The sequence below is a fragment of the Dysidea avara genome, chromosome 1 (genome assembly GCF_963678975.1).
Source record: "Dysidea avara chromosome 1, odDysAvar1.4, whole genome shotgun sequence".
Classification (NCBI taxonomy): Eukaryota; Metazoa; Porifera; class Demospongiae; order Dictyoceratida; family Dysideidae; genus Dysidea; species Dysidea avara.
This window is the reverse complement of record NC_089272.1, coordinates 28,679,061-28,694,708: the sequence shown is the minus strand read 5'-3', so window position 1 is coordinate 28,694,708 and position 15,648 is coordinate 28,679,061. Positions and strand designations below refer to the sequence as shown.

The 15,648-nt window shown below is 37.4% G+C and overlaps 1 long non-coding RNA gene across 3 annotated transcripts; it reads right to left on the bottom strand.

The window, feature by feature from the left end:
* Positions 1–8,835: 8,835 nt before the first annotated feature.
* LOC136249450 (uncharacterized) lies at positions 8,836–11,114 on the bottom strand. 3 transcript variants are annotated; one of them, XR_010698220.1, is made up of 5 exons: positions 10,816–11,114; positions 9,857–9,922; positions 9,682–9,775; positions 9,363–9,569; positions 8,836–8,985 (listed from the first exon to the last, which is right to left on the bottom strand). It is a non-coding gene; the product is annotated as an uncharacterized lncRNA (long non-coding RNA). The 3 variants fall into 3 exon arrangements; XR_010698226.1 differs by having other exon boundaries at positions 10,820–11,114; XR_010698221.1 differs by having other exon boundaries at positions 10,826–11,114.
* Between the last annotated feature and the right edge of the window lie 4,534 nt (positions 11,115–15,648).

Genomic DNA, 15,648 nt, shown 5'->3' with positions numbered 1-15,648 from the left:
CTTACAACTTGGGTGAAGGGCCCCACTTTAACTCTTTGCCCTGGGCCCCTTAATTTCTCTGGGCGGCCCTGACTGTATCATGCATGGAAACTCAATAAGTCAGCTGAGCTTTAGTAATCTGTCGACAGTGGCGGATCCAGACTCAGGATTGGAGCAAAAAAAGTGGTCACAGCCTGCTGACAGTGGCAGTCCTCCACCAAATATAACACACTGCACTGCATAATTTGATACTGCTTCTCTAAAATAGTGTGACTGCTTTATTGGAGTGATTGTTTACTTTATTACTATAGCTATCTCGATCTCACATACCAAACTCTTTGGTAGGGTATAGGCCCACCCCTAAACATGCACTGTATGTCAATCTCTGTCACTAAGGAGGCAGCTGACCATTGCCAACAAATAGCTTTTTGGAAATTTGTAGTTACACCTTAGTTACGTAATCGTACGAATAGCATGTAAGCTATTCGTACGCGGTACCATCGTATAAATAGCTTTTTTGCTATTCATACGGACCGCCGTACGAATAGCTCAAGGTGATTTCATAGCTATTCGTACGTGACCATACAAATAGCACGTGAGCTATTCGTACGTGACCGTACTAATAGCACGTGGGCTATTCGTACGTGCCCGTACAAATAGCAAAGGCCATCAAATTATTTGCTTGTCCGGCTGTCTACACTGTTAATAATGAGTAACTGTTACTCCCCTAGGGGAGTTCCCAGTGTAGGGAGGATTTAACACCCCTATATTTTTGTGGAGAGTAACTAACACCCTGCAAAGGAGTAACAGGAACCCTTTGAAAAATCTATTGTAGGTAGTTTTAGTTACTCTAGGAGAGTTCACATTAGCATGCAAGGCGTTTCCTTTACTCCATGAAATTCTGCAAATAACTCCATATAAAATCTCAAATGATGTTAAAGACATACAGCAAAACTGTAACAAAATGTTTACAATTTCCAGCTTTATAACATTGGAAAGTCACTGAAAAAAGAGATCAGTAGCAAGGCTTCATAATCAGCAAACAACGCTTCACTGCCGCTTCACTGCCGCTTCACTGGAGTTACTGCCTGCCACATGACATGCTATCAGCTGTAATAAATAGCAGTATTGTAAAGAAATATTCAACAATCACATACTTGTTACCTGTATGGCTGAAGGTACGTCACAAACAGTTGCCAACAAAGTTGTAAAAACAATTCTGCCAGACCAGCAGCATTGGTAGTGTAAACTAAAATAAGCACAATTGTTATCATGCAAAACAGCACATTTTTGCTACCTGGAGTTCATCATTTTGTTTGTCTATTTGTTCATTGATTTCTTGTGGCACCTGTAATATAATTTATGTTTACAAATAATGATGCACAGTCACTGTATGTTAACACACTTACTATATGTTGTTTAAATTCTATGTTCTCAGTGACATTGAGACATCCGTGCTAAAAGTAAATATGTACTTACATAACTATTAACATTATCTCCTTACAGGTCAAGAATAACTTGGAAAGTTGATGAAGTCGAAGACACACAATGTACATTGTATCATAGAGATTCTTGCTAACTGCAGCCGATACATCTTACTAGTTAATTCTAGTGAATCTGCATATAATTATGTAAAGACACTGACAATGATACAGGCTACTGACCTTGCCGGACAATATCATTGTGTCCAGCTGCTAACGTCAACCGAAAGCATACGGACATGATGTGTACTCCATGTTTAGGCTAGGTGGCTTTCCTCTCCTCCCTCAAGTCTTCAACTTCTTACACACTGAATACTAGTAGCTAGCGGTGAGCTTGGATGCGCTGAATACTGTACGTACTAGTCATGACAGTGATACGACTAAGTCCGCTGAATTTTATTTTCTTTCCCTGAGTGTTGAACTATTTCTGCCGTGTCAAGATAAGGCGCCTAAACCCTCACGAGCAGTGGTGACTTCCGTTGGAGCCTGGTGACCCGGCGTGTCACACCGGCGAGACGACTCAGATATGGGCTCAAACGTATCTGAAGAAACAATGAACGAGATAGTGAACGTCCAGTAATTATTCACGAACAAGTAAATACTTTAGTATCACCTTTTAAGCACTACAATTCCTCAGAGAAGCAAACCGCATTCAACTACTCAACACGGCTCTGTTGTTAAAGAAGCCGTTTCTATGGTAATACTCTTCACTCTAAATAATGCGCTTGTAGTAGAAAAGGTATTTAATAATTATACATGTGTATTTAAAAATATTCTTGACACTTGAGTAACAATTCGTCCTCCTGCTTTCGTACTGTCTGTTTCCTTCACTATGTCTTGGTTGTAGTCTGTAAAATAAAACATGAGTAAATGGCTGCCATTGAAAAGAAAGCCTAAATAATTACTTTCCTTTTTACATTGAGTGGCTAGAATTGAATTGGCTAGTTAATGTAGAAAATACCATAGTGAGACAGCCAGTATAACTTGCATGTGGCACATTCAGCTACGGACTTCATACTGGCTCACCGAGTTCACCTTAACTACTAGCTAGCTGGTAATGGGAACTCTTCAGTTTGGTGCCTTCACTTACTTGGATTTCTCTTTACCCTTAGTGGGTTACTGTTACTCTCCTAGTAATCCGAACTCAGAGTCCCCTTTCAGAGTAAAATGTTTTACTCCTTATAGTTACTGTTACTCCCCTGTTTTAACAACGACTAACTCAACATATTTTCTGAAACAACATCAAATTTGTAGATCTACCAGTGCCACTTACCTGGGAGTAACAATAGATGAACACCTGAAATGGACAAACCATATCCAACATGTTACCTGTAAAGCAAACTCAGCCAATGCCTTTTTGCGACGTAATATTAGCTCTTGCACTCAACAAACTAAGAAGCTGTGTTATCTAGCAATGGTACGTCCCCTCTTAGAGTATGCATCAACTGTCTGGTCTCCATACACTAACAGTAGCATCTACAAGTTAGAAATGGTCCAACGAAGAGCTGCAAGGTTTATTACAAACAATTATTCACCCTGGGATAGTGTAACTGAGATACTAGATCACCTGAATCTACCAACTCTTGAACAGCGACGGAACAATTTGAAGCTAGTTATGATGTATAAAATGGTGCATAGACAAGTTCACATCGATAATGGAACCTATTTAATCCCAACAGCAAGCCAAACACGAGGTCACGATCAACGATTTTTGCAGCCACACTCCATTTTTTTTATTTTATTTTAACTGCTTTTTAATGCAGGCAAGGCCTGCATTAATGGTCTGTGGGCAACTGGTGTCCACAGCCAGAAAAAGTATACGTACAACTTACAATTACAATTGAATGTATAAAATTACAATCAAATTAAGTTAGCTGGCTAAGGTTATTACATACATTTACATTTGGTATATAGTTGAACTATCCTATAATTTTAAAACTTACATGTGTATTTAATAATAAACTTACTTATATAGCTAAGTACTTATTTTAAGAGAGAGCAAGAAGAAGAAAAAAAAAAAAAAAAAAAAAAAAAGAATTGATTCTTACCTTTACTCTTATTACCCCTCTACAATTAAATTATGGAATAACCTATCTAGCAGTACTGTGGAATCACCTACCTTAAACACATTTAAACAATGTATTAATTGTAGCTAAGTACAATCACTATAATTTATTCTTAATTTAATCTGTTGTACTATATACTCCATATGGAGGTTTCTGTACAGTAAACAAATAATAAAAATAACAGTGTAGTGCTGTATAGAGCATTTTCAACACGTGATCTACATTATGAAACTTAAAATATCGTCTACGCGTCCGCCATACTGGTACTCCAAGCACTGGTGAACCGTATAATAGTTCGTTAAGTATAGAGTAAGCCACCAATGTTCGACCACCATAGGTTCGGACGCGATTTTTCTTTAAACCTGCAAAGAAATTTTCTGCTCTTGCTATGCCTTTGGAGAGGTCTAGGCCATAAACTCTTGCATGCTAAATTTCAGACCTGCAGCTTTCTTCGTCTGGCTGCAGGAGCTGCAAAAGTGACCTGTCCGAATGTTCTCAATTCTCGGACAAAAGTATGCATTATCGGTCAAGTGGCACTGCTCGTAATGCTTGAAGCTGATCAAGTCTTTCTATACTTGATATGAAAGAGAAACTCTTATACTCTCCAAATATATGCAGATATTTGGCTTAGTCCTTATTGGCTGTGAATTACAAAGCTCCAAAGTCACCTCTGTCGTGTAATCTTAAATTCGACCACACGTGAAGCTCGTGCAAATCAAATAGTTACCTATATCGAATTCAAAGCTATTTTTATGAACATTGAGAGCATCAGCTACCGTTCAATAGTAAAGAGATACATGTACAATGAACGCACCTTGATTTTTGCTCGAATACCTACATTGCAATTAGGCTTCTCTTTCATTTCATTTCATTTTATTAATTAGCAAAGCCCCTAAAGGGGTAAAACGCTAATACAAAATTTTATTTAGTTATTAGTTAATGCAAGTTTAAAATCTGCAAGGGATAGGATATTAATGTTATTGATTTGGAGACTGTTCCATTCAGGTATCGTCTTGGGGATGAAGTAGAATTTGTAGGTATCACAAGAGGTTTGAATGTGGTAAAATTTACAGAGATGATTTGATCTAGTTGATGTCAGTCTTGTGGGTGAGGGTAAATATTGTTCAGGTATTAATTGAAGATGATTTACAACTTTGAATAGTAGGATTAATCTAAGATATTTGCGATGCCTTTGGAGTGTTGGCCATTTCAAATCATTTAGCATCACAGTTACACTGACAGTAGCAGGGTGGCTACTACACCCAGCACACATATACACAATCAAAATCCACTTAAATGGGGTTTTGACTATCCCCTGCCTTAAAAATGTCAAAAGTTTCTCTTCGAAAATCAAAAACTTGAAAGAATGCAGCGTAAAGCAACCAGAATGATTCCATCTATCAACCATTTATCATACTACGACAGATTAAGACATCTAAACATACCATCTTTACAACACCGTAGACGAAGGGGTGATTTGATATATTTGTACCAAATTCTCAAAGGCAGTTATGATATAGAAAATCATTTATTTACCCCATCCACTTCTACTGTAACAAGAGGTCACACAAGGAAATTATTCAAACATCACACTAATTCGTATACAAGATCTAATTTTTATAGTAACAGAGTAATCAATGACTGGAATTCATTACCCCAATCTATTGTTGATTCTCCCTCTGTCAATGATTTTAAAACACTGCTGGACAGACACTATAGTAATTGCTTATTTGATTTTGTATAGTAATTAGAATAGCTAAGTACATAATAATTATTAATTTTGTTTATGGATGTACAGGCATAAGCCTTTATGCTTAAAATACAAATACAAATACAAAATCCAGGACATTGGCCAGATCGAAATACTCTAATAGATAGGGTCCGCAACGTGAAATTTCGACCTTCGAGAATCAACTACCAAACCACCCACAAATGCTAGGCTAGGTACCACTTAGAAAACGCCAGATTGGTGTTATTTTTCATTAACGTCTTGTCGTGCAAATCGGCGAATATGCTTACAAAATACGAGATTTTTTGCTATATCTTCAAGTAAATGTCTTTTAAAGCTATAATATGCACTCTCAACCTTTCTTACTAACTGTACTCTAAACTAAAACCTTCAGTGGCTGCATTGTCTGGAGCGATTTCCAGCCGCAGCATCGCGAAAATGAAATTTCGGACTAGAAAAAAGTTTCGATGCCACTGAAGCACACAGTAGCGATGCCAAAGTAACCCTCCCAGGTCAAACTGGTCTGGCATGGGTCCAACTACTACCACACCAAATATCATGGAATTCCAAAATTGTTTGCCATCTGGCTGAGCTCGACGGATGTCAAAAATTCGTCAAAAATGCCGATTTTATTCACTGACGGGAACCTTTGTTAGCCAGATGTGCTAGTTTACTTCTCAAAAGCTTACTAGACCCATAGCCAGTAGCTTTCACTCATAGGGTTGGTCTGGCAGCTCTTCTAGCGACCTAAAAAACCAACAAATGCCGATTTTTCCGATATCGACCAATTTACAATGCGTTAAAGAAATCTTGCACATCAAACGTGATGCTTTGCCTCTCTAAAGTCATGCTGCATCCTTGTTTAGTTATATTCGTCCATAGGGTGGCACTGGCGGCTCTCTTATCGAGGCAAAATCCATCAAAATTCCCATCTCACCATTTGTCATCAGTTTTAGGAAGTTTTAGCTACAAGTCAAACATGCTGGTTTGCCTCTCTAAATCTTTACTGGACATTTCAATCACCTTCGTCTGTGTAGGCACCTTTCTTCAGTTTCTTGAAAATGTCAGAGCATGCCAATTGGGCGCAACCATCAACACCACTTACTGCTTATTTTGTTTCATTGATTCCACGAAAATCCAGCAGAAATATTACATAACCCAACTGGAATTAGTCTAGTTTAAAATATCCACCCTTCGGAACTCTACACGAATGGAAATTTCGATTGTGGTTTTGATAATCGGAATTTTCATTTCGGTAATCATTTGTATAAACCTGTAGAGTACAATATTTAGAGCTAGACTAACTCCATTTTCGCTCTATTACATTTCTGCTGGTTTTCCTGTCATTTTTTCGTGGAACCAATGAAACAAAATAAGCATTAACTGGTATTGGTGGTTGCGCCAAATTGGTGTGCTCTGACGTTTTCAAGAGGCTGAAGAAAGGTGCCTACACAGACGAAGGTGATTGAATGGTCCAGTAAAGATTTAGAGAGGCAAACCAGCATGTTTGACTTGTAACTAAAACTTCCTAAAATTGATGACAAATGGTGAGATGGGAATTTTGATGGATTTTGGCCTCGATAAGAGAGCCGCCAGTGCCACCCTATGGACGAATATAACTAAACAAGGATGCAGCATGACTTTAGAGAGGCAAAGCATCACGTTTGACGCGCAAGATTTCTTTAACGCATTGTAAATTGGTCGATATCGGCAAAATTCGTGGATATCGGCATTTGTTGGTTTATGAGGTCGCTAGAAGAGCTGCCAGACCAACCCTATGAGTGAAAGCTACTGGCTATGGGTCTAGTAAGCTTTTGAGAAGTAAACTAGCACATCTGGCTAGCAAAGGTTCCCGTCAGTAAATAAAATCGGCATTTTTGACGAATTTTTGACATCCGTCGAGCTCAGCCAGATGGCAAACAATTTTGGAATTCCATGATATTTGGTGTGGTAGTAGTTGGACCCATGCCAGACCAGTTTGACCTGGGAGGGTTACTTTGGCATCGCTACTGTGTGCTTCAGTGACATCGAAACTTTTTTCGAGTCCGAAATTTCATTTTTGCGATGCTGCGGCTGGAAATCGCTCCAGACAATGCAGCCACTGATGGTTTTAGTTTAGAGTACAGTTAGTAAGAAAGGTTGAGAGTGCATATTATAGCTTTAAAAGACATTTACTTGAAGATATAGCAAAAAATCTCGTAATTTGTAAGCATATTCGCCGATTTGCACGACAAGGCGTTAATGAAAAATAACACCAATCTGGCGTTTTCTAAGTGGTACCTAGCCTAGCATTTGTGGGTGGTTTGGTAGTTGATTCTCGGAGGTCGAAATTTCACGTTGCGGACCCTACCTTACGTAATAAAAAAAAAATTAAGCTCAAAAACATCCAGACTTCCTACTGTAGTTGTTGCTCTCTCTCTTCGACTTTAGGGCACGCATCTAGTAGTTGCCGCGAGTAGTCGACTTTAGGGGATGCGTCCAGTAGTTGCCGCGAGTAGTAGACTTTAGGGGAAGCGTCCAGTAGTTGCCACGAGTAGTAGACTTTAGGGGAAGCGTCTAGTAGTGTTAGCGTTAGGGTTCAGCTTTGGTTTCTTCTTCACCTTAGGGTTAGGTTCTTCTTACTATATACAGCTTTTTTCGTTAGTCACATTTATAAGATACAAAAGAAGGGAATCAAGGGAGCTAGCAGCGGTAGCATAATCGGTAGAACACTGGATCATCACACTGAGATCCTGGGTTCGATCCCCCTTCAATATTGCACTTTTTTCTTCGCCTTTTTGGTTCACCGTTTTTTGTCTAAGTTCTGTAGGGTTATGAAATAGGGTGAAAAGAGTGATACCCGTTATTTACGAGTAGGGTCGGTTTCGCAATATTAGCCCTGGATTACGCAACATCTCTCAATGGATTTGTATATTGGGTTACGTAATAAAAAAATCTTTAGTCGTCGTTTTCTTGCGGCCTTGCTAAAATAAAAAATATAGCCGTATTTAGACATATTTCACTTTATTTCTCTACCTTGTATTACACATATCGTCACGTTATATCAGTCACTTACCCGTGTTTGTACCAGCCATCTAGGCCTGACATTATCTAATTCTGGTTGGCCCTACGTTTCTCCATTCAAACCTCTAATCCCTACAATAACTTTTGAAGATACGATGTGGACACAAGCCCTAATGTCTGACAAACAAGTTGTGAAAGCGTGCAGACCCGTAAGTTCCCTAGGGAAGGCGTTTTAAGTTAGTGCCACGCCCCATGCGAGCGTTTATAATCGACAGATATCTTATAAATAAGGTGTGAAAGCGTGATAAAAGAACGTACAAACACTAGGGAAGGTCGTTAGTCAATACTCCATTTAGTGCCATGCACCACTTATGATACAAGAAATATTTTGCAAGTTGTGTGGAATGACCAAAACTCATGTACATGGTCACAAACCACATTCCAGACAAAAATTTGTTGCCCTACATTACATACATAATGAAAGCCACAATACAAGCTCTGCCTTACACTGATGGTGCTTTGTGGAAGTGTGAACTGCCGTGACAGCTACTAATAAGGCAATTCTAATTGTGGATAAGATGGCTGCAGAATTCATGAAAATTTCTTGCAGTAGAGTAAACATGTAACAGTGCTATTATAACACATAACAAAAATTTAATAAACATCAGTTTAACACCAAGTGATCATTTCTTAGATGTCTTCATGATGACACAAGATTAAGTGAGCCCTGTAAAAGAACAAGCATGCAGGCACTAAATTAAAGATTAAAAATTATATTCAAAGCTATAAGTGAATCTGGTGTACCAGAGGTAATGTAAATGTGTTTGGTGCCTAAGTATGTAAACATGAACACGAGGAGACCTGTCAAACAACAAGTGGCCACCAAACAGAATGTACAACATGTACATGTTAAATATATTTCTTAGCTATACAACAGGAAATTCAGGATTGCAATTGTCGCAATTCCCACTTTTAAGCTAAGCAAATGCCTGATATATTGTTTAACCTATTTTAAAACCAATACCTGATCTTAAGTAACATTAAGTTACAGTAGTGCATAAAAGTACAACTTACGAAGCAATTGCTGTGAGCTTGTGTACATACCTTAAGTCAAAGCTGCTAATCAGACAACTGGCCAATTATCACTAGGGCTGGGCTTGTGGTCACCACAAAACACATCTTGCTTGGTATTCTGACAACACAAGATACCAGTCCTGTAAAACAACAAGCAAGCATTTTCCCCTGGTCAAACGTGATTTACCATGACTACATCCGACTGCTAGTACGTGAACTGCTATGACCAGATGGCGCCTGCAAAACCGACGGTGTCATTAATACATACAATATACCAAAGAATCTGTGTACTAGGAAAACAGTAATACTAGGAAAACAGTAATACTATACACACAACACGTAAACTGACCTGGGTATTAGTTTGTTACCATCATATGAGATAGTACAATATCAACTAATCATGTAGACATTCATGACATCTTTTGACATCACAACATTGAGCACTACAAAAGAAAACACCTTATAATTCCTCGAGTTCTGTATGTAAACTGATCCGAAATTCATAATACTAATTAGGGTCCTACCTGGTTCAGAGTTAAGTATTACAACCACATCCACTGTTGGTGGGTAAATCACAATGACTAGATTGCCTGTAAAAACAGATAGGTGAGCATTAAATGCAATACACTTAAATTTGTCACTTTTTACACAAAATAAACATTTGGGGATTTTATTTGCTTAAACAGTTGACATTGTTACACAGAGACCTGAATAGACAGGCATATCAAGAAGTTTGCGGACGTTTGCTATACTCTTGTTCATGGCAAAAATTCCATCTGGAACAGGCATGTCCAATACTTTTCAATAGAAAAATTATTAAAAATTTAATTAATTATCGTGTACCGCCTATCTCGAGTCTGTTTAGTAACTTTCTGAATTTGATACATGTAGAGCAACTCTCTGCAAGCACAATGATGCCAAACGAAGTCCAATTCACGGAAATTTTGGCTTGTCAAAATGGCCTAAACTGACCAGATTTCCCCATACATTTTGTATTGAGTGTTTTGGAGTCATGTAATAAAAGGCATAATAACCCATGACACGTGATAGATACCTCAGATTTGAACCAGATTTGGAAAGAGCAGTGAATAGCAATTAAGATGAGCTATAGCAGAAGGAAATCAGAGGAAATTTAAGCTTGTCATTTTAAGGTTGAAAATCACTTCCTTTTTCTATGGCAAATTGAATGCTGGATATTTGGAAAGGAATGCTCTGATTTATTTCAATGTCTTGACAGCCAATGTTAACCTTCACTACATCAGTGTTACAATGAAACATAGCACTGTGAATTAGTTCTGCAGGTTAGTTTGTGAAAATTACAGTGTTCCGTGATTAAGCAAAATAATGTCCGTGCCATGCAGCAAACTTCTTCATATATGTTTCACTGTAGCCACATAAATTCAGTAATTTAGACCAGAACATGTGACTCATGATGGGTATACTTTTTCATATAAACATTGATATCTGACACAGATTCGCTTACTGACTTTCACCTGCAGCCAAAGTTTCAAGACTTCTAATGATGATGTAAGTGGAAAATGACAAGATAGCCACGGTTTTTTGGTAGTTGGTCCGTACACCTTGTCAACAATCTCGCCATGAGATAATACGAGCTAGTGGAGCTACCAGGAGTTTTCGCCTGGCGAAACTCTAAAATACCGTAAATTCGACTAATCAGTGCGTGTCGATGATCTAATCCTCGATCTAATCAGTTTCGTTAACCTCCACTCCAGACTCTTATTCTTTCATACTTCAGCAACGGTGTACGGCCTCTGCATTAAAGTACACCAGGGGCGGATCCAGAGTTTGGAAAGAGGGGGGGCACCTTTCTGAAAAACAGTTGAAGACCAAAAAAACTTGCTGAAAACCAGTTGAAGACCAAAAAAAAAAAAAAAAAAAAGGTCACGGCAATAATAGCTAGTTATCCTTACCAACTATATCACGTCTGTTATGTTAAATAAAATCCTATTTATAGCTTCATAGGTGAGCTACACTGCCTCATGAACATTGTGACTGCTTTATTAGAGTAATTGACTGCTCTATTAGAGTATCTCGATCTTGTATGCAATTTCTTGAAGAGGGGGGGGGGGGGGGGGGGGAGGGGGCATTTGCCCCAAATGCCCCATCCTGGATCCGCCACTGTACACCTCACCATGAAATGAAATCCAGTTACAATAAGACTTAATGTAGTTTCGTTACTTCTCTCTCACTCTCCTTCTTGGACTGCCATTTTAAACATTAATTCAATTTTAACGAGAATTTTAATTAAAACCGCATATCGCACGTGTGTTCGCTTGGGACATTCCAAGGGACTTCACCTAAATAGATCACGTGATAATTGTCAGTCTTGTGTGGTACTTGTCCTTAGTCATAGCACAGCAATGCGGTACGTGTGTACTATAGCCTAGCTACTGTATATAGGGACCCGCCGATTATGCTCATTATTTTACCTATTATGCTATGCTGCACTGCTCAAAATTTTGCCTATTTTGCTTAAATTAATGCTCAATATTTACCTATTATGCTCAAATTATGCTCAATATTTATACCTCAGTTCCCATGTTTTTCTAGTAAATTTGCACTTTTAATATGGGAAAACAGTAAGTTTCTGAAGCACAGACTCTGAATCCTTGCTTGTTAAAATGCATGTCACAGAAAAGATCAATATACTCTAATAGAACAGTCAGAGGTCTGATTATTCTCTGTCTGTTCTATTAGAGTACATCGATCTTTTTCTGTGATATGTATTTGGTAAGCAAGAATTTATGGTAATGCACAAGTGTTCTGCCTATTGTGCTAGCATTATGCTCAATGCTTTTAAACACCTATTATGCCAGCATACACTGTGCAAAAAGTGGGATATAATATGGTATTTCCAGTGGCTTATTGAATACAAATAAGCCTTAATATAAATCCTGTATTATACTCATTTTATACTTTAGTATAATCCATACTATACTATTGCATATGTGACCGGATCTTGGAAAACCTACCTTTTGGGCACAAGCTAACTTTTTGGGAAAACTCAAATGAAAATTTCAACAATAATTTTTAAATTAATTTTTTTGCACATTTGGATAAAGCAACTATTACACCTTCTTGCTGTGAAGTTTCACACCCATAGCTTCTTTTTCCTAGGAGATATGGATGATTATATCAGACCATGTAGTAATTTCACATGCATGGGACAACAAGTAACTTACAAATTGGGTGATTTGTTCAGGTGCTGGAATGGCTAAAACTTAGTCTTAGACAATGATACAAGGCATTTAATTGCAGAAAAGTACCAAGAATACTTCATTAAACTATCAGAAATGTCTTTTAAAGTATTTTAGATGGTAAAAATGAAATTATTAGTAAACAAAGTGATTTGTCACCATTTGTCACCCTTAATCACCCACAGAACTCAATACATTACCATAAAAGTTAGTTTGTAATGTACAGGACAGAAAATCAGCCATATCTCAGAAATGCTTAAAGATATTAAGCTGGAATTTTAACACAAGATAGATGAGTACCCAGTATCTCATTTAAGCTATAAAACAGAAAATTGACCCATGTGCCAAAAAGGTAGGTTTTCCAAGATCAGGTCACATATATGGTTTCAGTTTATTTACCACATTACCTCAAATAGCTTATATCTAATATAATGCCCACACTATACCATCGCATATATGGTTTCAGTATATTTAACACATTAACTGAAGTCTTACATGAGATTGCTAGTATAATACACGTTATATCAAGCTTTTTTGTATTCAATAAGCCACTGGAAATACCATCTTATATCCCTCTTTTTTCACAGTGATAATCGGCGAATCCCTAACTGTATATAGGATTGTTTGTGTGGCATGGTCGCATAGAACGCGTGATGGTAGGGCAAATGCTTGCCTAGCTTTTTTTATAGCTACTCTATTATATGTTACTGATACATCAAGGGCACCAGAGTAAGGTGAAAGTGGTAGCTAAGACTAAGTCAACTGGTCTATATAGTCTGGGCCTCTGAGGCATACTCCCTCAGAAAATTTTAATTAAGTATACTGCAACTTTTAGTCTTTCAGTGACCAAATTCGCTTCATCAAGTTTGAAAGTTTAATTCCAGTCAAAAAGGCTAGGATCTCAATGCACTGGTTGTATCTACTGTACCGGCTCTGATGCCCTACATTTACATTGTCCAAAAGATGGTTAGAGTCCCATATTAAAATGAACTCTTGTTATATGCTTGCATGGACTCTTGATAATAATGGCTATACTGATGTATTTAGCTTTCAGGTTGCGTATACAAGGTATTCTTTTATCTGCCAGTATAAATTGCTATTCCATGCACTATGAGGCCTAAGGCTCTAGCTACACACTAAGAATCAAATTATATAATGTTCTACACAATGATAAGATAATTGCCAGAGCAGAGTTTATGGTTATAGTACCAGCAAAGAGTTTTAAATATTAATTGAGATGTTTTATTTAAGTGCATTTTGACTGTTCCTCCTATAGTTATTGTTCAATTATCTGATGTCTTGTTGGTTTCCCTCCATCCTCTTTACTGATCCCCCTTTATTGATTCTATATGACTAGAAAATCTGTACACCTTGTCAATCCAGTTACAACAGTTGATCTAAATATGATGATGATGCAGTCATTGAGACGAAGAGATGCATAGTGTTTCCCTACAGTGCCACAACACACAAACACTTGAGATGTAATCTGAGACTTATGTGTATATAGCTGCAGTGAACTAAGTAAGATCACTATAGCTGCTGGTAAGCATTGTGTCTTATTACCATCAATCAGTGCTTGTGCAATAAATTGTCTGTATTATGAATTCAGTCAAAATTATGCATAGCTAGCTGTGTAGTAATTTATTAGGCACCCAGTTAATGCTTAAGTTTGAGCATAAGATGCCTGAAGTATTTACCACAGATATATTTTGTAAATAATATTATAAAAAAAAGATAAATATACTCTAATAGAACAGTCAATGGCCAGCTGTGTAGTAATTGTGAACTAATTAGGCACTTGCTAAGTATGAGCATAATCTAAAGCATTTACCACAGATGAGATATTGTAAAATTTTGTTAATAGTAAATGAATGCCACAGTAAACATAGATCTATACTCTAATAGAACAGTCTGTCTATTCTACACTGCAAATTCATACTTCCAAATTTATAGTGTGAACAGTGTCTGTAATGTGCATGCCTTTGTCAAACACAATGACAGGTGCACATGTTTGACTCTCCAAGATAATAATATTACTCCAAATATCAGTCATCTAAATGTTACCATTTTAACAATTTTGTTGTTCCACCAGTGAGACTATCACTATAACAAAAATGAGTGATATCCACCCCAAAAACACCTTCGCTGTAAAAAAAGGCGCGTCCAAGAAACTACAAGTACCTGTAATCCAATGTAATTATAAACAGCTCAGTTGTAGGGAAAGACTTCATGAAAGTAAAAATAAGTGGTAACTTAAAGAGCTGATATCTGGAGCGGCCAAGAATCAAACTACTTATACAATTTTTTTTCAATCCGTACAAAAACACCTAGCATTGGCTGTAAAAAAAAGTGCACCCATGAAAGTAACTGGCAATTAAAATAGCTGATATCTGAAGCGGCCAAGAATGAATGCTGATACACAACTAATTGGAATTAACAAAAAGTTTAACATTGAACCTTTGTGTTTCAGCTGTGTTCTACATTCACTCTTGCTGCATCATAAATAGATTTCTTTTAACTAAGGACCCGCCGATTATGCTCATTATTTTACCTATTATGCTATGCTGCACTGCTCAAAAATTTACCTATTATGCTTGCTCAAATTATGCTCAATATTTTTACCTCAGTTCCCATGTTTTTCTAATAACTTTGCACTTTATGGAAAAGCAGTAAGTGGTTGAAGCACAGACTGTAAATCCTTGCTTGTCAAAAATGCATGTCACAGAAAAGATGGATATACTCTAATAGAACAGTCAACTACCTGATAATTTTATTAGAGTTACTGACTGTTCTATTAGAGTATATCGATCTTTTTGTGGGATATGTATTTTGATAAGCAAGAATTTATAGTATTGCACAAGTTTTCTTCCTATTATGCTAGCATTATGCTCAATGCTTTCAGGCACCTATTATGCTCATTATTATACCAGCATAATCGGCGGGTCCCTACTTTTAACTCTAATTGGCTGGTAATTTAGCCGTCTTTCTTTTGCTCTATACACTGAATATTAAAAAAAGCGGCCAAATTACCAGCCAATTAGAGTTAAAAGAAATCAATTTATGATGCAGCAAGAGTGAATGTAGAACACAGCTGAAAG